Consider the following 27,539-nt stretch of genomic DNA (forward strand, 5'->3'; position numbering starts at 1 on the left):
GTCCGAGGAGGGACATCGTGCTGAGCAGGAGGGAGTGGCCACCTGCGACTCACCTCCTCCGCTCCTAGACCGAGTCGACGAAGCCCTAGGAACCCCAGGACTAGTACACACAGTATCCTCAACCACAAAGCAGTAACGCGAGCTCAAAAGCCTCCTCGGACTTAACCCGATCACTCCACAGCCTCGGGGGTGCAGAAGCGGGTTCGAAGGACCCAAATCTCAGAGTCGTCGTAGGCACCGAGGAGGGTGGAGCCGCTCCATCCCCGGTCATCGCGATCTCGGACCCTGGTCCCTTGGACAACTGTCGTCCAGAGTCTTCGACCGGCGGCTCCTTTGCTCCGCGCTGCCGTCACCCTCGTGCATATCCATGTCGGACCCGTGAGCCGCCGCAGCCAAAAGGCTCTCATCCTCAAACTCAATAACCAGATTATAAATCCTGCCTCGATAAGACCACTTAACCACTTCCGGCACATACTGAATGTTTAGAATACTAACCAGAACCCGAGCAATCCCGTGAGCTCTGGTGAACGCCATATCCACTCGCTCAGGCTTCCCCAACAAAATGCCCAAGCTGGCCACAACCCGAGCATCCTGCAACGGCTTGGAGGCCCCCCCCCGGAAAATCGCAACCAAGCCTGAGTAAGCGGCTTACCCTGAGGCTCCACCTGCTTCCACTCATGAAACTCAAGGATGCAATCAGTTCCCGGCACTTTACACATCCCAAAACTCAGCAACCTCTGCAGATCCTCCATCGAAGGAAACTCAACTCTGAACATCTTATCAGTGAGACTGACAAGGTCCCACTGGAAATCCCCAGGGGCCAGCTCCCGAAGCCTCTACACGATCTGTGTCCCAGAGACCTCCCATCTGGTGACCTTGACAATCCCCATAGTCATGCTCGGGGTCTCATCAGTAACCTCTCGCTCACTCAGAGACTCAAAAATGTGAGCTCAGCACAGTATACTCCATACATCATAAGCGATGGTGCCTGATCTCGCGGAATCGGACAGTCCCCAGAGTCGTGTGCGGGCTTACCGCAGGTATCACATAACAGAGCCACACACTCCGCAATGAAGTGGCCCTTGTCGCCACATCGATAACAAAGCATCTTTTCCTTCTTGCGCGCCCATTTGGACGCCCTATCAGACTCAGCCCTATCCGTCATCTCCATACACACATCGGCCATAACCTCGTTCTCAGGATCCTGAACAGTAGGAAGAGCCGTCACCACCTCCATAGCGTGACCGGTCAACACTGGCTCCTCAGCAACCCTGTTATCTATCATCTGCTCGACAACAACAGGTGGGGGCGGTTGTCGTGGACGGTACCAGCCCCCTCGACCGCCCGACCAACATGATGGCCACGGAAACCTCCCCGCTGCCGATTAACCGGACCAGAAGGCCCCTCAACGAAGCCACCGGAAGGACCCAAGAACGGCCTCTCAGCCGAACCATCGCTTTGCCATGCATAACCACGACCTCCACCCGTGGACGAAGAACCACGGTGCTGGCCAGCCCCATAGGCATCATAGCCGTCATCCCCCCATTGACCCCGGGGCGTAGCCACAGTACCACCAACGTTGTACTGCAACGGCGGAGACAGGCGAGCAACAATGTGGGATGGAGGGGCTGGTCTAGGCTGCGGACCCGAAGACACAGGTGGCCTTGGTGGCGCAGCCCCCCGGCCCGCAGCGGCCACCGCAGCACCGCCGGAAGCCACCGGCCGAGGACCGGAGCCCGGCCCGCCTCGCCCGCCCGATGGCAGGACCGGTGTTGGCGGCCTCCCAGCAGGCGCCCCGCCAGCAAAGTGCGTCACACCAGGGCCACCCGACCCGCGTCCCGCAGCGGGCTTGGGGAGCGCCACGTCCCACGCCCAGCACCCGGCGCCGGCGCCGGCAGCGCGCCCCGGCCATTGCCCTGACCCGACGGCGGCGCCCCATTAGCACGATTTGCCCCGCTAGGCGGAGGCGGCCGCTTTCCGGGAGGAGGCACACCACCAGTACCAGCCATCGCACCGAGAGGAGGGATGCGGCGAGCACGGCCAGGACCCGCAGTACGCAGACGCGGCACTCGACGCAACAAAACCCTAGGGCGCGGCGACGGAGTAGGCGACGACGATCGGTACGTGCATGCGCCCCTCCCCTCAGTAACGATTGGAACCGATTCCGGCTGGGCCTCATACCCACTGGACCTCGTTGCGATCAGTATTACATACATTACCTTTTGGATGTATTTTATGTGCATTTCTTGCCTGTGTTGGACAAGCATCCAAGTCAGCTGTCCAGAAATGCGACTTCATTGCGTCGAAAGCGTCAACATTTGTATGGGAGGCCCCTGTTTGATCCCAACCAAATGTAGAATGGTCGTAAATCGTCGCAGGCCTTTTGGCTAGGGTTGTTGGGGAACGTTGCAGAAAACAAAATTTTCCTACTCGTTTCACCAAGATCATCTAGGAGTTCATCTAGCAACGAGTGATTAGATGCATCTACATACCTTTGTAAATCGCGAGCGGAAGCGTTCAAAAGAACGGTGATGATGTAGTCGTACTCGACGTGATCCAAATCACCGATGACCAGCGCCGAACGGACGACACCTCCGCGTTCAACACACGTACGGAACAGCCACGTCTCCTCCTTCTTGATCCAGCAAGGGAGGGAGGAGAGGTTGAGGGAGATGGCACCAGCAGCAGCACGACGGCGTGGTGTTGATGGAGCTGCAGTACTCCGGCAGAGCTTCGCTAAGCACTATGGAGGTTGAGGAGGTGTTGGGGAGGGAGAAGGAGGCAACCAAAGGCCGAGGCGTTCAGGTATGAAGTCCCTCCTCTCCCCCACTATATATAGGGGTGCCAAGGGGGGGTGGCCGGCCCTAGGAGATCTAATCTCCTAGGGGGTGCGGCGGCCTAGGGGGGTTTCCCTCCCCCCCAAGGCACCTAGGAGGTGCCTTACCCTCCTAGGACTCTTCCCCTTCTAAACCCTAGGCGCATGGGCCTATGTGGGGCTGGTGCCCTTGGCCCATTAGGCCAAGGCGCACCCCCTTACAGCCCATGTGGCCCCCCGGGACAGGTGGACCCACCCGGTGGACCCCCGGGACCCTTCCGGTGGTCCCGGTACAATACCGATAACCCCGAAACTTGTCCCGATGCCCGAAACAGGACTTCCCATATATAAATCTTTACCTCCGGACCATTCCGGAACTCCTCGTGACGTCCGGGATCTCATCCGGGACTCCGAACAACATTCGGGTTACTGCATATACATATCCCTACAACCCTAGCGTAACTGAACCTTAAGTGTGTAGACCCTACGGGTTCGAGAGACAAGCAGACATGACCGAGACGACTCTCCGGTCAATAACCAACAGCGGGATCTGGATACCCATGTTGGCTCCCACATGCTCCACGATGATCTCATCGGATGAACCACGATGTCGAGGATTCAATCAACCCCGTACGCTATTCCCTTTGTCTATCGATATGTTACTTGCCCGAGATTCGATCGTCGGTATCCCAATACCTCGTTCAATCTCGTTACCGGCAAGTCACTTTACTCGTACCGTAATGCATGATCCCGTGACCAGACACTTGGTCACTCTGAGCTCATTATGATGATGCATTACCGAGTGGGCCCAGTGATACCTCTCCGTCATACGGAGTGACAAATCCCAGTCTTGATCCATGTCACCCAACAGACACTTTCGGAGATACCCGTAGTCTACCTTTATAGTCACCCAGTTACGTTGTGACGTTTGGCATACCCAAAGCACTCCTACGGTATCCGGGAGTTACACGATCTCATGGTCTAAGGAAAAGATACTTTGACATTGCAAAACTCTAGCAAACGAACTATACGATCTTGTGCTATGTTTAGGATTGGGTCTCGTCCATCACATCATTCTCCCAATGATGTGATCTCGTTATCAATGACATCCAGTGTCCATAGTCAGGAAACCATGACTATCTGTTGATCAACGAGCTAGTCAACTAGAGGCTCACTAGGGACATGTTGGTGTCTGTTATTCACACATGCATTACGATTTCCGGATAACACAATTATAGCATGAATAAAGACAATTATCATGAACAAGGAAATATAATAATAATGCTTTTATTATTGCCTCTAGGGCATATTTCCAACAGTCTCCCACTTGCACTAGAGTCAATAATCTAGTTACATTGTGATGAATCGAACACCCATGGAATTCTGGTGTTGATCATGTTTTGCTCTAGGGAGAGGTTTAGTCAACGGATCTGCTACATTCAGGTCCGTATGTACTTTACAAATCTCTATGTCTCCATCTTGAACATTTTCACGAATGGAGTTGAAGCGACGCTTGATGTGCCTTGTCTTCTTGTGAAACCTGGGCTCCTTGGCAAGTGCAATAGCTCCAGAGTTGTCACAGAAGAGCTTGATCGGCCCCGACGCATTGGGTATGACTCCTAGGTCGGTGATGAACTCCTTCACCCATATTGCTTCATGTGCTGCCTCCGAGGCTGCCATGTACTCCGCTTCACATGTAGATCCCGCCACGACGCTTTGCTTGCAACTGCACCAGCTCACTGCCCCACCATTCAAAATATACACGTATCCGGTTTGTGACTTAGAGTCATCCAGATCTGTGTCGAAGCTAGCGTCGACGTAACCCTTTACGACGAGCTCTTCGTCACCTCCATAAACGAGAAACATTTCCTTAGTCCTTTTCAGGTACTTCAGGATATTCTTGACCGCTGTCCAGTGTTCCTTGCCGGGATTACTTTGGTACCTTCCTACCAAACTTACGGCAAGGTTTACATCAGGTCTGGTACACAGCATGGCATACATAATAGAACCTATGGCTGAGGCATAGGGGATGACGCTCATCTCTTCTATATCTTCTGCCGTGGTCGGACATTGAGCTGAGCTCAATTTCATACCTTGCAACACAGGCAAGAACCCCTTCTTGGATTGATCCATATTGAACTTCTTCAATATCTTATCAAGGTATGTGCTTTGTGAAAGACCTATGAGGCGTCTTGATCTATCTCTATAGATTTTGATGCCTAATATATAAGCAGCTTCTCCAAGGTCCTTCATTGAAAAACTTTTATTCAAGTAGGCCTTGATGCTGTCCAAGAGTTCTATATCATTTCCCATCAAAAGTATGTCATCTACATATAATATGAGAAATGCTACAGAGCTCCCACTCACTTTCTTGTAAACGCAGGCTTCTCCATAAGTCTGTGTAAACCCAAACGCTTTGATCATCTCATCAAAGCGAATGTTCCAACTCCGAGATGCTTGCACCAGCCCATAAATCGAGCGTTGGAGCTTGCACACTTTGTCAGCATTCTTAGGATCGACAAAACCTTCCGGCTGCATCATATACAATTCTTCCTTAAGGAAACCATTAAGGAATGCCGTTTTGACGTCCATTTGCCATATTTCGTAATCATAGAATGCGGCAATTGCTAACATGATTCGGACGGACTTCAGCTTCGCTACCGGTGAGAAAGTCTCATCGTAGTCAACCCCTTGAACTTGTCGATAACCCTTAGCGACAAGCCGAGCTTTATAGATGGTCACATTACCATCCGCGTCTGTCTTCCTCTTAAAGATCCATTTATTTTCTATGGCTCGCCGCTCAACGGGCAAGTCAGTCAAAGTCCATACTTTGTTTTCATACATGGATCCTATCTCGGATTTCATGGCTTCCAGCCATTTGTCGGAATCCGGTCCCGCCATCGCTTCTTCATAGTTCGAAGGTTCACCGTTGTCTAACAACATGATTTCCAAGACAGGGTTGCCGTACCACTCTGGTGCGGAACGTGTCCTTGTGGACCTTCGGATTTCAGTAGGGGCTTGATCAGAAGTATCTTGATCATTTTCATTAACTTCCTCTCTAGTCGGTGCAGGCACCTCAGGAACATTTTCTTGAGTTGCGCCATTTTCCGGTTCAAGAGGCAATACTTCATCAAGCTCTACTTTCCTCCCACTTACTTCTTTCGAGAGAAACTCTTTCTCCAGAAAGGACCCATTCTTGGCAACAAAGATCTTGCCTTCGGATCTGAGGTAGAAGGTGTACCCAATAGTTTCTTTTGGGTACCCTATGAAGACGCATTTTTCCGATTTGGGTTCGAGCTTTTCAGGTTGAAGTTTCTTGACATAAGCATCGCATCCCCAAACTTTTAGAAACGACAGCTTAGGTTTCTTCCCAAACCATAATTCATACGGTGTCGTCTCAACGGATTTCGACGGAGCCCTATTTAAAGTGAATGCGGCAGTCTCTAAAGCATAGCCCCAAAAAGAAAGCGGTAAATCGGTAAGAGACATCATAGATCGCACCATATCTAACAGAGTGCGATTACGACGTTCGGACACACCATTACGCTGAGGTGTTCCAGGCGGCGTGAGTTGTGAAACTATTCCACATTTTCTTAAGTGTGCCCCAAACTCGTGACTCAAGTATTCTCCTCCACGATCTGATCGTAGAAACTTGATTTTCCTGTCACGTTGATTTTCAACCTCACTCTGAAATTCCTTGAACTTTTCAAAGGTTTCAGACTTGTGTTTCATTAAGTAGATATACCCATACCTACTTAAATCATCAGTGAGGGTGAGAACATAACGATAGCCACCGCGAGCCTCAACACTCATCGGACCGCACACATCAGTATGTATGATTTCCAATAAGTCGGTTGCTCGCTCCATTGTTCCTGAGAACGGAGTCTTGGTCATTTTACCCATAAGGCATGGTTCGCACGTGTCAAATGATTCATAATCAAGAGACTCTAAAAGTCCATCAGCATGGAGCTTCTTCATGCGTTTAACACCTATGTGACCAAGGCGGCAGTGCCACAAGTATGTGGGACTATCATTATCAACCTTACTTCTTTTGGTACTCACATTATGAATATGTGTAGCATCACGTTCGAGATTCATAAGGAATAAACCATTCACCATAGGAGCATGACCATAAAACATATCTCTCATAAAAATGGAACAACCATTATTCTCAGATTTAAAAGAGTAGCCATCTCGAATTAAACGAGATCCCGATACAATGTTCATGCTCAAAGCTGGCACTAAATAACAATTATTAAGGTTTAAAACTAATCCCGAAGGGAGATGCAGAGGTAGCGTGCCGACGGCGATCACATTGACCTTGGAACCATTCCCGACGCGCATCGTCACCTCGTCCTTTGCCAGTTTCCGCTTATTCCGCAGCCCCTGCTTTGAGTTACAAATGTGAGCAACTGCACCGGTATCAAATACCCAGGAGCTACTACGGGCACTAGTAAGGTACACATCAATTACATGTATATCACATATACCTTTTGTTTTGCCGGCCTTCTTATCCGCTAAGTACTTAGGGCAGTTCCGCTTCCAGTGACCGCTTCCCTTGCAATAAAAGCACTCAGTCTCGGGCTTGGGTCCATTCTTTGGCTTCTTCCCAGCAGCTTGCTTGCCGGGCGCGGCAACCTCCTTGCCGTCCTTCTTGAAGTTCTTTTTACCCTTGCCTTTCTTGAACTTAGTGGTTTTATTGACCATCAACACTTGATGTTCCTTTCTGACTTCTACCTCTGCTGATTTCAGCATAGCAAATACTTCAGGAATGGTCTTTTCCATCCCCTGCATATTGAAGTTCATCACAAAGCTCTTGTAGCTTGGTGGAAGCGACTGGAGGATTCTGTCAATGACCGCATCATCCGGGAGATTAACTCCCAGCTGAGTCAAGCGGTTATGCAACCCAGACATAGTGAGTATGTGCTCACTGACAGAACTGTTTTCCTCCATCTTACAGCTAAAGAATTTGTCGGAGACTTCATATCTCTCGACCCGGGCATGAGCTTGGAAAACCATTTTCAGCTCTTCGAACATCTCATATGCTCCATGTCTCTCAAAACGCTTTTGGAGCCCCGGCTCTAGGCTGTAAAGCATGCCGCACTGAACGAGGGAGTAGTCATCGAAACGTGCCTGCCAAGCGTTCATAACATCTTGTTCTGCAGGGAGAACGGGTGCGTCACCAAGCGGTGCTTGTAGGACATAATCTTTCTTGGCAGCTATGAGGATGATCCTCAGGTTCCGGACCCAGTCCGTATAGTTGCTGCCATCGTCTTTCAGCTTAGTTTTCTCTAGGAACGCGTTGAAGTTGAGGACTACGTTGGCCATTTGATCTACAAGACATATTGCAAAGATTTTAGACTAAGTTCATGATAATTAAGTTCAACTAATCAAATTATTAGTGAACTCCCACTTAGATTAGACATCCCTCTGGTCATCTAAGTATTACATGATCCGAGTTAAACTAGACCGTGTCCGATCATCACGTGAGACGGACTAGTCAACATCGGTGAACATCTTCATGTTGATCGTATCTTCTATACGACTCATGCTCGACCTTTCGGTCTTCTGTGTTCCGAGGCCATGTCTGTACATGCTAGGCTCGTCAAGTCAACCTAAGTGTTTGCATGTGTAAATCTGTCTTACACCCGTTGTATGTGAACGTCTGAATAAAACACCCGATCATCACGTGGTGTTTTGAAACAGCGAACTGTCGCAACGGTGCACAGTTAGGGGGAACACTTCTTGAAATTATTGTGAGGGATCATCTTATTTACTACCGTCGTTCTAAGTAAACAAGATGCAAAACATGATAAACATCACATGCAATCAAATAATAAACGTGACATGATATGGCCAATATCACATAGCTCCTTTGATCTCCATCTTGGGGCTCCATGATCATCTTGTCACCGGCTTGACACCATGATCTCCATCATCACGATCTCCATCATCGTGTCTCCATGAAGTTGCTCGCCAACTATTACTTCTACTACTATGGCTAACGCGTTTAGCAATAAAGTAAAGTAATTTACATGGCGTTTCTTGATGACACGCAGGTCATATAAAAGAATAAAGACAACTCCTATGGCTCCTGCCGGTTGTCATACTCATCGACATGCAAGTCGTGAATCCTATTACAATAGCATGAACATCTCATACATCACATAAAGATCATTCATCATTCATCACAACTTTGGCCATATCATATCACAAACCACTTGCTACAAAAACAAGTTAGACGTCCTCTAATTGTTGTTGCAAGTTTTACGTGGCTGAATTAGGGTTCTAGCAAGAACATTTTCTTACCTACGTTAAAGCCACAATGTGATTTGTCAACTTCTATTTACCCTTCATAAGGACCCTGTTCATCGATTCCGCTCCAACTAAAGTAGGAGAGACAGACACCCGCCAGCCACCTTATGCAACTAGTGCATGTTAGTCGGTGGAACCGGTCTCACGTAAGCGTACGTGTAAGGTTGGTCCGGGCCGCTTCATCCCACAATACCGCTGAAGCAAGAAAGGACTAGTAACGGCAAGAAAGTTGACAAATCTACGCCCACAACAAATTGTGTTCTACTCGCGCAAGAAGAACTACACATAGACCTAGCTCATGATGCCACTGTTGGGGAACGTTGCAGAAAACAAAAATTTTCCTACTCGTTTCACCAAGATCATCTAGGAGTTCATCTAGCAACGAGTGATTAGATGCATCTACATACCTTTGTAGATCTCGAGCGGAAGCGTTCAAAAGAACGGTGATGATGTAGTCGTACTCGACGTGATCCAAATCACCGATGACCAGCGCCGAACGGACGGCACCTCCGCGTTCAACACACATACGGAACAGCCACGTCTCCTCCTTCTTGATCCAGCAAGGGAGGGAGGAGAGGTTGAGGGAGATGGCACCAGCAGCAGCACGACGGCGTGGTGTTGATGGAGCTGCAGTACTCCGGCAGAGCTTCGCTAAGCACTATGGAGGTTGAGGAGGTGTTGGGGAGGGAGAAGGAGGCAACCAAAGGCCGAGGCGTTCAGGTATGAAGTCCCTCCTCTCCCCCACTATATATAGGGGTGCCAAGGGGGGGTGGCCGGCCCTAGGAGATCCAATCTCCTAGGGGGTGCGGCGGCCTAGGGGGGTTTCCCTCCCCCCCAAGGCACCTAGGAGGTGCCTTACCCTCCTAGGACTCTTCCCCTTCTAAACCCTAGGCGCATGGGCCTATGTGGGGCTGGTGCCCTTGGCCCATTAGGCCAAGGCGCACCCCCTTACAGCCCATGTGGCCCCCCGGGACAGGTGGACCCACCCGGTGGACCCTCGGGACCCTTCCGGTGGTCCCGGTACAATACCGATAACCCCGAAACTTGTCCCGATGCCCGAAACAAGACTTCCCATATATAAATCTTTACCTCCGGACCATTCCGGAACTCCTCGTGACGTCCGGGATCTCATCCGGGACTCCGAACAACATTCGGGTTACTACATATACATATCCCTACAACCCTAGCGTAACTGAACCTTAAGTGTGTAGACCCTACGGGTTCGAGAGACAAGCAGACATGACCGAGACGACTATCCGGTCAATAACCAACAGCGGGATCTGGATACCCATGTTGGCTCCCACATGCTCCACGATGATCTCATCGGATGAACCACGATGTCGAGGATTCAATCAACCCCGTACGCTATTCCCTTTGTCTATCGATATGTTACTTGCCCGAGATTCGATCGTCGGTATCCCAATACCTCGTTCAATCTCGTTACCGGCAAGTCACTTTACTCGTACCGTAATGCATGATCCCGTGACCAGACACTTGGTCACTCTGAGCTCATTATGATGATGCATTACTGAGTGGGCCCAGTGATACCTCTCCGTCATACGGAGTGACAAATCCCAGTCTTGATCCATGTCACCCAACAGACACTTTCGGAGATACCCGTAGTCTACCTTTATAGTCACCCAGTTACTTGTGACGTTTGGCATACCCAAAGCACTCCTACGGTATCCGGGAGTTACACGATCTCATGGTCTAAGGAAAAGATACTTTGACATTGCAAAACTCTAGCAAACGAACTATACGATCTTGTGCTATGTTTAGGATTGGGTCTCGTCCATCACATCATTCTCCCAATGATGTGATCTCGTTATCAATGACATCCAGTGTCCATAGTCAGGAAACCATGACTATCTGTTGATCAACGAGCTAGTCAACTAGAGGCTCACTAGGGACATGTTTGGTGTCTGTTATTCACACATGCATTACGATTTCCGGATAACACAATTATAGCATGAATAAAGACAATTATCATGAACAAGGAAATATAATAATAATGCTTTTATTATTGACTCTAAGGCATATTTCCAACAAGGGTAGTATTCTCAGCTTATTAGGATATAGGCATTGTGGAACTCAAAGGCGAAAGAGAGGGGTTGTCCGTAAGCCGACCCACATGGGAGGCCTTTGGGTTAGGAAGGTCCCGATGTGGTTTGTACTGTGATACATTTCCCGAGCATGATCATTAGAGGGAAGGGGCATGCTACTATCCTTTTACCAAACTTGTACTTCAAAGTAGCATCACTTTATGGATTGTCAAGTACAAAGTTTCATGAGCTTCATATTTCATACTAGTGGGAACCTACACTAAAGAACTTGGCTTGTATATTCCAATGACGCGCATCCTCAAAAGCTCTAGGTCTTCATGAGCAAGCAAGTTGGATGCACTCCCACTTAGTCCATAGGAGAGCTTTCACATATTCATAGCTCTATGTGCATCCTAGTTGCAAGGCAATCACTACTCCTTTTGTTGCCATCGATCATAATGCCTTCTCCATTGCCTAATGGTCAGCTGCGTTGATGCAAGACTTTCTTTGTTTTTTTGACTTCTCAAAGCCCCAACCATTTTCTATCATTCCCTTAAGTGTGAGGCATAGGTTTGCCCTCAGTGCTGCATAGGTAGTTAAGCGGTTGAATAACATAGACAGATGATCTTGCTATTGTACTTGGTATGCCTCGGGTTGCTATTTTTGAAGTGATCGCTAATGCTTGATTTATTTTGACTATGATAGTTATTAATGTGTTCCTAACATAATATTGACCTCCTCTCGGAACCTTTGGCAATGGGAATTTGGACTCCACAAAAATATTTTCCTCTTTCTCACACTCCATGGCAATGGAACTAAGGGTATAGCTTGTATTACTCCCTTGCTAGTTAACTTTTGCATGCTTGCACGATGCCCATGGTTATCGGTTTTGGGGTTTTGTTCAATGTATGCTTTAGAGTTGGTAGCAATGAGCTCTTTGTAGTCAACCTTCTTACTCGAGGATGAGCAAGGTTTAAGCGTGGGGAGGTTGATGGTTCTATATTTTACGAATTTTTAGAGCTCATATGTTGCATGTCTCTTCGTATATTATGTCCCACTAGACCAAATATATGTCCATTATGCATGATTGCCGGGTTTTTTTGCACTTACCATTGTGAGCATTGCAGATTTGTGAATTCATTTGGTTTTTATTAGCTTTCTTTGTTTTCTTGCGTCTACAAGTGTTTTGATGCAACCTAGGACCAAGCACAAAAAGGACCAAGGATGGGTTATATACGGAGCCAGCGAGGGGTTAGGCTTAGCCATTTCGAAAGTCAGAAAATGTCATTTGTCCAAAGTGCTCCAAATCAAGATCTAAGACCAGAAATGGACCAACGTCATTCATACGAATCCAACAAGCCCAAGAATGTAAAATCTGAGTTTGTATGAATATTTGATGACTGCTTCACCAAAGCACAAAAAGACAACACAAAAGACGATGTTTCAAATGACCACACGTGGTCATTTCAGCAGTCGTTTGACATGCAGACAGCTCCAAAAGTTGCCCTTCCAGATGGGATTCTTCACCGATTTCATCCCCGTTTGATAGTGATGACCCACAAGTATAGGATATCAATCATAGTCCTTTTGATAAGTAAGAGTGTCGAACCCAATGAGGAGCAGAAGAAATTGCAAGCCATTTTCAGCAATGTATTGTCTGCAAGCACTGAAATTGTCGGCAACAGATAGTTTGATAGCAAGGTAATTGTAATGAGCAACAAGTACCAATTGTAACAAAGGTGCAGCAAGGTAGCACAATCCTTTTTGTAGCAAAGTACAGGCTAGAACGGTCTCTTATAATAATGAAAGCATTCTTGAGGACACATGGGAATTTCATCTAGTCACTTTCGTCATGTTTGTTTGATTCGCCTTCGCTACTTTGATAATTTGATATGTGGGTGGACCGGTGCTTGGGTGTTGTTTTTACTTGAACAAGCCTCCCACTTATGATTACCCCTCTCGCAAGCATCCGCAACTATGAAAGAAGAATTAAGATAAATCCAAATCAGCCCCTTATGGAATAGCGCATAAATTAGGGTTTAATCTTCTATCACTCTAGCAACCTATCCTTTAATTACTACTCCACAATGCCTTCCCTTAGGCCCAAGTATGGTGAAGTGTTATGTAGTCAACATTCACATGACACCACTAAAAAGGAAGCAACAACATACATATCATCAAAAATATCGAACGAATACCAAATCCACATGATTACTTATGACAAGACTTCTTTCATGTACTCAAGAAAAAAAGCAACTACTCACAAATCATTTCAAGATCAGAGGGGTATTGAATGTCATTAAGGATCTGAACATATAATCATCCACCAAATAAACCAACTAGCATCAACTACAAGATGTAATCAACACAACTAGCAACCCACAGGTACCAATCTGAAGTTTTGAGACAAACGTTGAACACAAGAGATGAACTAATTAAGGTTTGAGATGAGATGGTGCTGGTGAAGATATTGATGAAGATTGGTCATCCCATGATGAGAGGATCGTTGGTGATGACAATGGCTTCAATTTTCCCTCCCAGAGGGAAGTTTCCTCAGTGGAATCGCCCCGCTCGAGAGAAAAAGTGCTCCCGCCCAGGTTCCGCCTTGAGATGGCAGCGCTTCGTCCCGTAACCTTCTTTCTGATTTTTTTCTAGGTCTAATGGGATCATATAGCAGAAGATGGGCTTCAGAGGCCTGCCAGGGGCCCACAAGCTCAGGGGACGCGCCCTAGGGGGGGCTGGCTTGTGGTTGCCTGGTGGACCCCCTTCTGTTGATTCTTTCGCCAATATTTTTTATATATTCCAAAATAATTCTCCGCCAATTTTCAGCTCATTTGGAGTTGTGCAAAAAAGGTATATCTGATATAGCCCTTTCCGGTCCAGAATTTCAGCTACCGGCAATCTCCCTCTACATATGAAACTTGCAAAATAAGAGAGCAAATGCATAAGAATTGTATTATAAAGTGAAATATCAGTCCATAGCGCAAAAAATATCAATATGAAAACATGATGCAAAATGGACGTATCAACTCCCCCAAGCTTATACCTCGTTTATCCTCAAGCGAAAGCCAAAATCGATAATCATGACCACATGTTTAGAGACAGAGGTGTCGATAAAAATAATATTCTGTTATCCTGCGCCCTATATAGACGAGCGATCCGCAAATGTCGAACGGCCCAAGCTTAAAATAAAAAATTGTCCCGAGCACGTCATCCCCAACCTCTCGACCTTATCCTCCCACCGCGCCGCGACGCCTGCCCGACCTTGCACGGCGCCGCCCCCATCTCGCCCGACCTTCCACCGCGCCGCCCCACCCGGCCTCCCACCGCGCCGCGCCGCCCCGCCCCACCAGGCCTCCCACCGCACCGCGCCGCCCCGCCCGGCCTCCCACCGCGCCGCGCCGCCCCGCCCGACCTCCCATCACGCGGCGCCGCCCCTCTCGGCCTTCCTACGCGCCGCCCGACCTCCCACCGCAACGCACCCTCCCGCTACAGGTCTCACCCTCCCTCGGCTGCAGGTCGCGGCCTCCCGCGGCTGCAGGTCACGAATTCGACCTCGTCGCTGCACATAGGGACCGTGGCCTCCCCCGCGTGTGGTCGCCTCCGTCCTGCTTCAAGCCCGTTTCCAGCCGTCCATAGACCGATTGAACTGATGGGCTTGATCCCCTTCGACAATAGCAGCTTCACCAATGTTGCCGTTCAATAGCGCATCGGTATGCTTTTCTCTCGTTTTCTCCCGCCCCTGCAATTTCTTTTTGATTTTGGGGATTGAGTGAGTGCAGTTCACCAAGGCATTCCATGTGCTGATGGGTTTTCTTGGTCAGCACAAATTCATGAACTATCATTTTTTTAATTGAACTGTTGCTACTCTTGATTCAGATCTGAGGGGAGAAGACAAAACTAAATGATTCAGTTCATCATTGGCATCCTTGTGAACAGTTCTGAAGATAGCTTTCAGAGACTAATTACGGTGATATTTCTCTCAAACTTTTTCTACAAATAACCTGGGACTTCCACTGACTGTGCCACTGCTTCAGCGTCCACCATCAGTGGCATTGGCCGCCCTCTGGTATGTTGCTATACTACATCTCTACATGTATTTTATTTGGGACGTAAGTCTTTCTATAGATCATGTTATGAGTAATGGAATAGGACGAGGTTGCTAGGTAGATTTTTAGTTCACCTTTAATGTGATGTGCACTTCATCTTTACAGAGCCAAATCTTGGCGCTCCCAGCCGCTGCTCATGAACCTCGCCTCCATCAGCTCCACTTCACCGGAGCCGCCAGTCCGCATGAGTAGGGGCAGCGTATCCCCCTACAGCGGCCAAATCCCGGTGCACCCAGCCGCTGCTCTTGAACCCCGCCTCCATCAGCTCCACTTCACTGGAGCCGTCAGTCCTCAGGAGTAGGAGTAGCAGGTTCACCCGACGTCCGACGCCTTCTTCCATCTCCAAAAATCTTGTTTTTTGAGTTCTGTTCTTCATCACATGTTTCACTAGCTGAAATTGCATGGTGTTCTGAAATTGCTTGCGGACCACTAGCTGAAATTGCTTGACGAACAGAGCAAAGGTTGTATCTTCGTCTACTGTTTTTCAGATATTCGTCATATGCATGAGCACGCCTATATTTGCTTGTTATGATCTAGTGGGCACCATTAACATTTGCTATTCCTTCTGCAGGGCCCAAACCCACTATCGTGCAAGAAAAATAAATCAAAGGCCCCACCATCAGCTGCTCAAATCATCAGGTAATTAATCAGCACTAAACATACGTGTCTAATCCAATGTTGCGAAAGCAAGCTTGGAGTTGCCTGACTTATCTTGAGGTGTAGAACTGATAGTAAGACGGAGAAGAGATAATGCAACAAAAATGTTAGATAGGCAGGGGAAGTACATTGTGCATTGTGATTTGTTGTAGCTCCTGACATCACGGTTTATGTGTGCTGTAGGATTGATTTTTGTTTGGTTGTAATAGTAATATCCTAATTCTGTTCATGGAGGACGCTTGAGTGGGTTGTCTATTTGATGATTTTAGTTACTGCTCAACACCTCATTCCATTAGTATAGCGAGAACTACACAAGATAAATAAGATGGGAGAGGATAAATATCATTGTGTGGTTCTTTTGCCCTTATATTGGATACAACTTTTATTTGATTTTCAGTTCACCTTTTGCGTTCTTTTCAGTTCATAAACCTTAATGTATTGATGAAATCCTGAACTATTATATGTGCACCCTACATATTTGTTCTTATGCCTATGAAGAATTCTACACTTGTGCTTCTATGCATCAGTTTAGGTCACCAAACAAGCTGATTCTTTCTTTAATGGGCTTTATATGTACTTCGAGATGAGCCATCAGCTTCTCCTGCTCCTCCTCCTGGTATACACGAACTCCAGTTCGTCGAGAGGCTCCCTGGAGATTCAAAACATTTCACTTCACCATTTTATGTTTTTTTAGTTCATCTTATAAAAAGCAGAAAAAACTATCTGTCACAAGTTCAGATATACATGCTGCACAAGTTCAAAAATGGGAAGAAACAAAGCTCAAACCAAGTTTAAATATTGTTGCCTTAATAAATTAGTTGGTCTGGGTTAATTCGTTGTTATGGACAGTACAAATGCATATTGTTGTGTAGTAGTGATTGTAATTGTGATTTGGAGTTCACAAAAAGATAACAAAGGGTACATAAAAGAACCCAAAACATTCAGTAGTCGAACTATGTTGCTTCTGTGATTTTCCTTATGCAGAAAATCGAACGTTTAAACTATGTTTCACCTTTGAACTTAAACGTGTTTGTTCTTTGAGCTAAAATTCCTAGAGCTTTAGTCCAACTTTTGGTGATTCTTGTACCTATTGTTCAGGAATCAATGGTGAAAAATTCTGATTGCAGCAATGGCATGCTCCAAGCCCGCCGAGACTGAATCATTCGACATCAATTCTCTGCACAGCGTGGCTCGACGTGCAGCCCGCCGGCTCCTTCGTGTACGTCCAGACAAGATGCTATGGTGTACAATTTAATTCATGAAGTAAGCCCATCAATTCAGTTTCATTTTCTAAATTTCTTTTGAACTTGTTTTAACTTTTACATGTATCTAGTTACGGTAGTACTAGCCAGATCAAGCTACTTCATTTTTTATGAAATTCTAGAACTCTTACATATCCGTATTGTTGCTGCTCCACTCGTATTTGCTATTTCTTCTTATGTGTGCACTAAATTTCTAACACTATTCATGATCAGCTTCTAGTTTTTGCTCTATTATGTGATTCACTTCTACAAAAAAGGTTGGGTTATATAAATAGGACAAAGATGTTTGCTTGCTTTCCAGCAATGAAATGGTTGGAAATGTATCGATGATGTAAATACAGCTCTTGTCTTGTGTTGTTTGAAAATAAAATCACACAAGTACGTGGTGGAAGTTTGTATCAGTTCGGAGAAAAAAAGAAACAAAGTTCAAAAAGAAAAATCGTGAGTTCACCTTCCATAAAGTTTATAAGTGCAGAGATAGCACCTTGATGTAGTATGTAAATATGTTTTGCAAATTTGCAATTCAGGAATGTGTGTATGTGTTGTAGTCTCTGGCTACAGAGTCGATATGTGTTTTTGTAGTGCTGGCAGTTGTAGTCTCCCGCGCTCTTTGCCGTCGTCAAGGGCGCATGTGTGACGTCCTTAGTCCAACCCCATGGCATCAGTGTGACGCTCCCGATTCAATCGTACACTAATCATGCACGCAAATGTGTACGATCAAGATCAGGGACTCACGGGAAGATATCACAACACAACTCTACAAATAAAATAAGTCATACAAGCATCATAATACAAGCCAGGGGCCTCGAGGACTCGAATACAAGTGCTCGATCATAGAAGAGTCAGCGGAAGCAACAATATCTGAGTACAGACATAAGTTAAACAAGTTTGCCTTAAGAAGGCTAGCACAAACTGGGATACAGATCGAAAGAGGCGCAGGCCTCCTGCCTGGGATCCTCCTAACTACTCCTGGTCGTTGTCAACGGGCTACACATAGTAGTAGGCACCTCCGGTATAGTAGGGGTTGTCATCGACGGTGGCGTCTGGCTCCTGGACTCCAGCATCTGGTTGCGACAACCAGAAAGAAAGGAAAGGGGGAAAAAGGGGGGATAAAGCAACCGTGAGTACTCATCCAAAGTACTCGCAAGCAAGGAACTACACTACATATGCATGGGTATATGTGTAAAGGGCCATATCAGTGGACTGAACTGCAGAATGCCAGAATAAGAGGGGGATAGCTAGTCTTATCGAAGACTACGCTTCTGGTCACCTTCGTCTTGCAACAGGCAGAAGAGGGTAGGTTGAAGTCCTTCAAGTAGCATCTCCAAGTAGCAACTCCAAGTAGCATCGCATAGCATATCCTACCCGGCGATCCTCCCCTCGTGTCCTTGAGGGAGAGCGACCACCGGTTGTATCTGGCACTTGGAAGGGTGTGTTTTATTAAGTATCCGGTTCTAGTTGTCATAAGGTTAAGGTACAACTCCAAGTCGTCCTGTTACCGAAGATCACGGCTATTCGAATAGATTAACTTCCTTGCAGGGGTGCACCATCTTACCCAGCACGCTTGATCCCATTTGGCCGGACACACTTTCCTGGGTCATGCCCGGCCGCGGAAGATCAACACGTCGCAGCCCCGCCTAGGCACAACAGAGAGGCCAGCACGCCGGTCTAAACCTAAGCGCACAGGGGTCTGGGCCCATCGCCCATAGCACACCTGCACGTTGCGTACGCGGCCGAAAGCGGAACTAGCCCCCTTAATACAAGAGCAGGCTTACGTTCCAATCCGGCGCGCGCCACTCAGTCGCTGGCGTCACGAAGTGCTTCGGCTGATACCACGACGTCGGGATACCCATAACTACTCCCACGTAGATGGTTAGTGCGTATAGGCTCGTAGCCAACTCAGATCAAATACCAAGATCTCGTTAAGCGTGTTAAGTATCCGCGAACGCCGAAAAGGGCCAGGCCCACCTGTCTCCTAGGTGGTCTCAACCTGCCCTGTCGCTCCGCCTCAAAGTAACAGTCGGGGGCCGTCGGGAACCCAGGCCCACCTCTACCGGGATGGAGCCACCTGCCCCTTCAGCCCCCATCTCCGAACAGTATCACAGGTAATGTAACTATAAAGTATATCGTATATACCCGTGATCACCTCCCGAAGTGATCACGGCCCAGTAGTATAGCATGGCAGACGGACAAGAGTGTAGGGCCACTGATGGAACACTAGCATCCTATACTAAGCAGTAGGATAGCAGGTAATGGTAACAACAGTAGTAGCAAGGACAGGCTATGTATCAGGATAGGAATATCGGAAAGCAGTAACATGCTACACTACTCTAATGCAAGCAGTATAGAGTAGAATAGGCGATATCTGGTGATCAGGGGGGGGGGGCTTGCCTGGTTGCTCTGGCAAGAGAGAGGGGTCGTCGGTGACGTAGTCGACCACAGGGGCATCAGCATCGGTCTCGGAGTCTACCGGAAAGGAGTAACGGAGGGGGAACACAATAAATAACGGAGCAATCAAATGTAACACAAAGCAAGACGCGGCAATACGTTGTGCTAGGGGTGACCTAACGTAGGGATGGGCGATACCGGTGAAGGGGGAAAACATCCGGGAAAATAATCCCGTGTTTCGTGTTTCGGCAAGAACCGGAGGGGAAAGTTGCGAGTTTATATGTTAGGGGTGCGTGGCGGATGAACGGACTGCGTATCCGGTTCGTCTCCGTTCTGAGCAACTTTCATGTTGAAAATAATTTAATCCGAGTTACGGATTAAAAGATATGATTTCTAAAGATTTTAATAATTCTGGAATTTATTAATTAATTATTTATTCAAAAATGAATTTATGACTCAGCATGATTCATGCTGACATCAGCAGTCAACAGGTTTGACTTGGTCAACCTGACAGGTGTCCCGTTCGTCATACTCTGTTAGTTAATTAACAATAGTAATTAGGTTAATTAGCCATTAGGTTAATTAATCAGGATTAATTAAATTAAGTATTTACTTAATTAATTATTAATATTTTAATTATCATTTATTTTTATTTTAACGTTTCTGGGGGGGGCCTGCGGTCAGTGGCATGGCCGGTCCAGTCAGCAAGCTGACCGGGTCAACAGGCCGGCCGCGGCCCCTAGGGCCACGGTCAGTGACCCAGGGGTGGCCCTAGTCGGCCACGTCGGCGGCCGCTTGGGGAGCTCCGGGGGCGTTCCCGTGGCGGAGGGGCGCCGAACCTCGCCGGATTCGCCGTCCGGCGGCCAAAATGGCCCGGGCGTGAGCACGAACGTGGAGAGGATGCCGCGTCCAACGGGGCAGAGGCTCGGCCGGACTTGGCCGGACGAGCCGGACGGCGGAGCGGCGATAGATTCGGGACCGCGTCGGGATCGCGCTACGGGGCTAACGGAAGGCCAGGGGGGCTGCGCGACGCGCTGAGCACAAGGGGCTCGGCCCCGTGACCATTTGGTCACCGGAGGCGCCGGCGACGAGATCCGCGACGGGGCGCTCGGGTACGGAGGGGAACAAGGGGAAGAGGAGGGGGGGCCTCGACCGAGCGGAGAGGCGCGAGGGGAGGGGGTACGTGGGGCGCGGTGAGCCGGCGCGAGCCGGAGCGCGACGTGCGCGGCGCCGGAGCGAGCTCCGGCCATGCGACCGAGCGCGGGGGTCGACCCCTACGGCTACAGAGCGAAGCAGGGGAGGGAAGAGCTCACGGGGGGGACGCGTGGGTCTCGGAAGCGGGCTCGGGGCTCGGGGCGTCCCGGGGAGGAGGTCGAGGCGGCGGCCGTCCGGTGATGCGGATCGCGAGGTGGGAGTCGTGGACGGTCCAGGCGACGAGGGGGGTTCGGCGTCCTGCGCGGCCGTCGGGGAGAGAGGGAGGAGGACGAGCACCGGTGGGGTGGGGCGACGGGATCGGGCGGATCCCGATCCAGATCGGCGGGAAGGGAGGAGAAGGGGATCGGGGGGGGGGGGAATGGGGTGTCGGCTAGGGTTTTCGCCGACCGGAGGGGGGGGGGTTATGGGGTGAGGGGGGGTGGGCCGGGCGGTGGGCCTTTTGGGCTAGCCGGCCGACAGCTGGGCCGGAGCCCAGTGGGGGGGTTGCTTTCTCTTTTTTTTAGCTTTGTTTTCTGTTTTCTTTTCTTTATCTATTTTCTTTTCTATTTTATTCTTTTAATTTCTGTTTTATAAAATATAAATACAACTCCTAAATTAATGTTATAATTTATTCTACTGCCCCAAAAAGTGTAACACCTAATTAAAAATAGTTTGCATTATTATTATTTTTAAAAGGCATTAATTAATGTCATAGCTGCTGTTTTAATTACTTTAGAGCCTTTAAACATTTTATAAAAGTGTGGGTTTCTCCACAATAATTACCTATGCAATTATTTGGCAACACCCCAACATTTTAGTTTTAATATTTAAAAATCTTTACGTTTGGGGGACTTTATTTTAAGTTTGAATTTCGAATCCGATTTTGAACTAACACGAGATTAACAACAGTACCATGGGTGTGACGTGGCATCATTAACATGGGATATTGTAGCCTAATTACCCGGGCGTCACAATCAGGGTGGTCGAGTTCGTCGCGACCAGCTGTCCATGGCTGTCGGCTTCAACTTTATCCACCTAGTGCTTTCACTTCTTTTTGGATGTTTTTTGTATGAATCTGCATTTTGGTTATTAAATTCAGTTACAACGAAACACATGAATCCCCAACGCGTACAAATTACTGATTCTATTAAAAACAGTTAGTAGATTTCGCCATTGGTTGGTCTACTTGTGTAAATCTGTCAGTTCATGAACAAGTAACTTCAATGCTAGAAATGTAGGATGTTTGTGTGAATCTTGCTTGTTTTAGAGAGAAAAGAGTTTGTAGTTCCTTGGGACTATAATACTTGTTTCTGCAGTACTGGTTGGAAAATTTTTTGGTAGTTCATTGTTGCTTATATCTGCATGTTGTCTCTTCCTGCAGGACCCGACCCAAACCAGCGTCGCCATGCATGACGCTACTAGCGAAGGACCACCACCTCCTCGACTACGTGCCCAAACCCGCCGACGAGGGCCCACCGCCCCAACCCTCCTCCTTCCTCCTCGCATTCGGATGAGAAAGATCTAGGCCGGCGCCTAAAGCCCATTCCACCATTGTACCTCCCCCTTCCCCTCACTGCACTGGCCGGTGTGACACAGCGCCGCCGCCAAGGGTAAACTTCTTTCCTCCCATCATCGCCCCTGCATCTCCTAGACGAGAGGTTGTTCGATGACTTCTTCATCGGTATTTCAATTTAGGCTGTGACACCTGTGTTGCATAGTAGGTGTTTGCAATAATGCATGAGCCAAAGAAGCTTATTTTTTGGTGTTTTTATTTTCAGCTAAAAACAAGAAAGAATTTCATTTTGTTCCTGCTGTGGTGCTGGTGAGATAAATTATAATCAGTTCATGTGCGTCACGCGAGAAGTTCCCGTATGAAAATTAAATCAAATAGTCCGTGCACAGTAAAAGGGAAACATTTACAAAGAAAAATGTACTGAAAGTACATTTATCATATTTTGTGAAGTTCTAGAAAAGAAAAGGAAAAGTTCAAGCAAAACCAAAAAGTTCAAATATAGGGCCGTTGTTGGTCGCCTGGGTCAGTTCATGTGCTACCATTGGAGGAGTTTAAAAAATCAGAACTAGTGCATTTCCATAAAATTCTGTAGTTTCGTGTGTGTGCTGCTACAAATATGAACAATTTTTTTCCAATCATACTAGTACTGATGCAATCACCTAAAATAAGTTGAAGAAAAGTTCTGTAAGTTTGGTGCATGTGTTGCTACAAAAATCTAGTCTGTGTGTAGCTACTGTATGTCTTCTGAATCATGATGCATGATATTCTTTCAGGAAAAAACATTTTCAGGTTATTGGTGCCGCTGGATAACTGTCATAGTTTGTCGCCAGCAAAGTCCTTGAACTTGGTCTACACCAGTAGTAGAACTTAGTGGTTCTCCGTGACCTAAAGTTGAAAACAGACAAAAATTTTCAAGTAATGTAATCTGTAGCAAAACACACGATTTTTTATCGAAATGTTGCAACTAGAGGACTATAACCACTACAGGATGACAAAAAAGTATCAAACTGCACAAGTAGTGTTCCATTTATCTTTCTCTCATGCCTGCCCTTTTGATTTTATAAGAATTGAGGCTTCGCCAAGGAACAAGACTGGTAACTAGCGCAAAGGAGACTATGTCGAGAGGTGGCACTGCTAGACTTGCTGATGTGTAGTTATGGCATAAAAAAGATGAAAAAATGGTATCTTGTATGATTCCATAAGGTGTATGTAGCAAATCTTCCCATGTGGATCAGTACAACTTATGTACGACCTTGAGTTCACAGATCTTATAGTAATCTTTGTAGTACTTTTCATAACACTAAGTAAAGCAAGAGTAGCCCTTTTTTGTGAGCAACAATTCAAACGAATCTGTTGTATCAGTTCTTATGATAGATAGAAGAAAGTTCACTAGCCAAAAGGTTAGAGAAGTCTACCTTATAATTTACAATCTTAAAATAATGATCAGTTTGAATTAAAAAATTGGTCTTTGCATTAAAAACAATGATCAGATCAAATTCAAAACAATGATCAGTTCAAATTAAAAAATTCTAAATTAAAAAAATTCTGAATTAAAAACAATGATCAATTTGAATTAAAAAAAATAAATGATCAGTTCGAACAAGAAACAATTGTCAGCTTGAATTAAAAACAAGAAAGAAAAAACCGTTTCTAATAAATAGAAATGCGGAAGTGTGAAGTGAAAATAATGACATGTCCGATGTTTCAACAACGATTGAATGCAAAAATCCAGGAAATAAAAAACCCACTCATATGTTAAAAGTTCAAGTTACAAAACGAGAGAAGTACAAAACACCATTGCAAAAGAAGAGTTAGAAGAATAAACACATAAAACATATTTTTGAAAAAATATCATTCAGTTCAACGATATAAACCATACAAGTTCAAGGACGATGATAACATAAAATTTCTTATTACAGTTTATAATTCTTTAAAAATCCGAGTTGATTCTAAATGTGTTTTCCTCACCAGTTCTAAAAATCCTAAAGCATCTGCCCAACTTTGTATCAGGATATACTATGTTGCTTCTTCGATTTCTGTATGGTTTTGTGTTGACTGCTCTCTCCAGCCTATTTTGCTTGATGCTCACGAATTGACAAAAAATGTATGGGAAATGTTCTACTATTACTATCATATAAGTAAAGAAAAAAAGTTCAACACGATGTCCCAGATAAGTTTGAAAAAAAGCTGAAACAAAAAAACAATCCAAATTCAGAAATGGTAAAAGTTCAAGTGGTAAAATGAGAGAAGTCCAGAATATCGTCGCAAAACAATGTTGACTTCAAAAGAAAATAGGAAATTTATACCGAAAATACAGAGTAAGTCTAGTATGTGAAAACACGCTCAGTATAAAACCATACATACATCCGTTCAAGTACTCTTTTTCCCAAACATATATTCGTCCGTTCTATAAAGAAAAAATGGTTGAATTAAAAATATTAATCAGTACAAGTTAAAAATGATGGTCCGTTCGGAATAAAAGAAATGACAGAAATTCAACTTGTAAAAGTTCAAGCAAAAAGAAACCCCATGCAATTCAAAAGAGAAAAGTACAAGTCGTAAAATAAGAGAAGTCTAGAACATCGTTGTAAAAAAATGTTTAGTTCAAAAAAAGAATAAAAAAACATTTTCTTTTTGAAAAATATATCATTCAGTTTGATGATATAAACCATGCAAGTACAGGGGCGATGATACAATAAACCGTTGAAAACTCACGAGCAAAAATATTACCCAAAACAGGCAAAGTCTAGTTAGTGAAAACCCACTTAGCACAAACCAATGCACACATGAGTTCATGTACTCTTTTTTCGGAACCTCTCAAAATTACTCTCCGAAGAATGCATCAGTACGAACACACACGTAGATCAGTACAAGTACTCTGTTTTTTCTGACAGAAAAACAGCACGATGAGTCTCACCGTAATTCAAATTACTCTTCAACGGTTGCGAATTTGAGAAAACGTTCAACATGACTAAGTTTTGCATTTTCGATAGCTCTCCAACGGTATATTATTTGCCCCATTTCGGCAAACTTTTTAGAAAAATCATGTTTAAAATCAAATTTGACCGTATTCGAATCCGTTTTTAAACCGTAAGGAATTAGAAAAACATTTCAATACGAAAAAGTTGCGCATTTTCCATAGCTTTCCAACATCGTATCATTTGCATCAATCCGACAAATCATTTGCAAAAAATCGCAAAAATACATTTCGCCCAGAATTTCATTATTTTTCAAATTACTTTTAAATCGTATCGAATTAGAAAAACAATAGATATATGAAAGATGCGGATTTTCACCAGCTTTCCCATGCCATCTTATTTGCTCAATTCCGACAAACAGTTTGAAAATTGAGTCCGAAATACGATTCACGTTTTCTTTTTGAAGAAAACAGTTTTTTCAAAACTGCTCTTAAACCATGATGATTTTGCAAAAAACGTTTAATTATACTCAAATATAGTTAGTCAAGGAGCTTTCCAATGAATATTACACGCCCCGTTCTGATAAAAATTGTAAAAAAAAATTGAATTAAAGAAGACGATCTGTTAAACAGAAATGAAACCATGAGTACAACCGACTGAAATCGTCAGTTTAAGTAGGGTAATAGAATAATATGCTGTTACGCGTAACAGAATAGCCCAGATATATACTATATATATATATATATAATATTATATATAATATAAATAACTATGTCTATCATAGCTTGCCACATAACTTGTTAAGGCTTGCTAAACATTTAACGGTTTAAAAATAAGTAAAAATATGAAATAAATAGGGGAGCCTCACTCTAATATAATAAGATGATCCAACGGTGTGATCGTGAAAGTATGCATTTATGTGTCCTCAGTGAAAAAACAAGCATTTCAGCTCACTTCAGGATCAATATATATTGAAACATTTGTTATTTTTGTCCAAGACACATACAGTCATATTTTTTTAATCCCTCCGTTGGATCATGTTATATTATAAGTGTGTTGGTTCAGTATTTTTTTCATGATTTTTAAGAAGTTTTACACTGTCGAAAACCTTAACTAGTTCTGTGACAAGCTATTATAGAATATCCTACTCCTATATATATATAAACACTATTCTGGTCACGGAATCAGAATAATATTCTGATCACAACCTGAACTGCCTGAGTAACGCGCCTGAACTTCCCTCTATACTGGGTTGAACTTCAGCTAAAAAGTGTCCAAATGGGGCTTGCGATATAGCGTATGAAAGCTATGGACACCAGTATCATGATCCAAGTTAAATTTTTGGCAAAATGTAAGCGGTTTAAGAGCAGTTTTGAAAACCGTTTTTTCTTCAAACAAAAAACGTGAATCGTATTTTCAATCGCATTTCGAAACCGTTTATCGGAATGAGGTAAATAATATAGCGTTGGAAAGCTGCTACAAAACCGCTCCTTTGACATGTTGAAAGTTTTCTCTAATTCCCTATGGATAAAGAGTAATTTTGAAAATCATAAAATTTTGCAAACCGAACAGCCGAGTTCATATTTTCAATGTAATTTCTAAACGGCTAATCCATTTGAGGCAAATGATATGGCATTGGAAAGTTTGTGAAAATGCGCTACTTTTTCATCTTGAAAGTTTTTTTCTAATTTGGAACGGTTTAAAAGTAATTCAGAAAACGGTACAAGTTCCACCGAGTTCGTATTTTTGAGATAATCTTTTAGCCGTATGGTCGAATGCAACAAATAATATGGCATTGGATAGGTTGAGCAAATGCGAAACTTTTTTTGTATATATTGTTTCTCCTAATTCCTTACAGTTTTAAGTCAAATTAGAAAATGGCTAAAACCGTATTTTTGGCATAATTTCTACATACTTTATCGAAATGTGGCAAATAATATACCACTGAAAAGCTATGGAAAATGTGAAACTTTTTCATGTTGATGGTTTTCTCTGGTTCCTAGCCATTTTCAAGTAATTGCAAAAATGACGAGATCATTCGTTCTGCCTTTATCGCAAAACCGATTCTTCAAAAATGCATCGCGTGAAGAACCTGAACTTCTCGGCACGTGTACTTGAACTTCACTCTGTTTTTCACGTGCTTTTTTTGCTCGTATATCTCTATCCACTGCTCCTAGCTCTCCATCCACTCACCGGAATTGAGAAAGTGATATACCGATGGAAAGCTGTTGTTTACACACAACTTTCCCGTGCTGATCATTTTTTCATACTCGCAATGATTTTAAAAGTTTTTCATCTGAAATTCATTCAGCATAGTAGTTGAACT

The 27,539-nt window shown here is 45.3% G+C and overlaps 1 long non-coding RNA gene across 5 annotated transcripts; it reads left to right on the forward strand.

The window, feature by feature from the left end:
• Positions 1-14,339: 14,339 nt before the first annotated feature.
• LOC123137107 (uncharacterized) lies at positions 14,340-23,677 on the forward strand. 5 transcript variants are annotated; one of them, XR_006467748.1, is made up of 7 exons: positions 14,340-14,885; positions 15,052-15,241; positions 15,387-15,591; positions 15,853-15,920; positions 17,037-17,201; positions 22,164-22,392; positions 23,361-23,677. It is a non-coding gene; the product is annotated as an uncharacterized lncRNA (long non-coding RNA). The 5 variants fall into 5 exon arrangements; XR_006467750.1 differs by lacking the exons at positions 22,164-22,392; positions 23,361-23,677 and adding an exon at positions 15,673-15,742 and having other exon boundaries at positions 14,341-14,885; positions 17,037-17,434; XR_006467749.1 differs by lacking the exons at positions 22,164-22,392; positions 23,361-23,677 and having other exon boundaries at positions 15,387-15,742; positions 17,037-17,434.
• Positions 23,678-27,539: the final 3,862 nt, after the last annotated feature.

This window comes from Triticum aestivum, chromosome 6B (genome assembly GCF_018294505.1).
Source record: "Triticum aestivum cultivar Chinese Spring chromosome 6B, IWGSC CS RefSeq v2.1, whole genome shotgun sequence".
Taxonomy (NCBI): Eukaryota; Viridiplantae; Streptophyta; class Magnoliopsida; order Poales; family Poaceae; genus Triticum; species Triticum aestivum.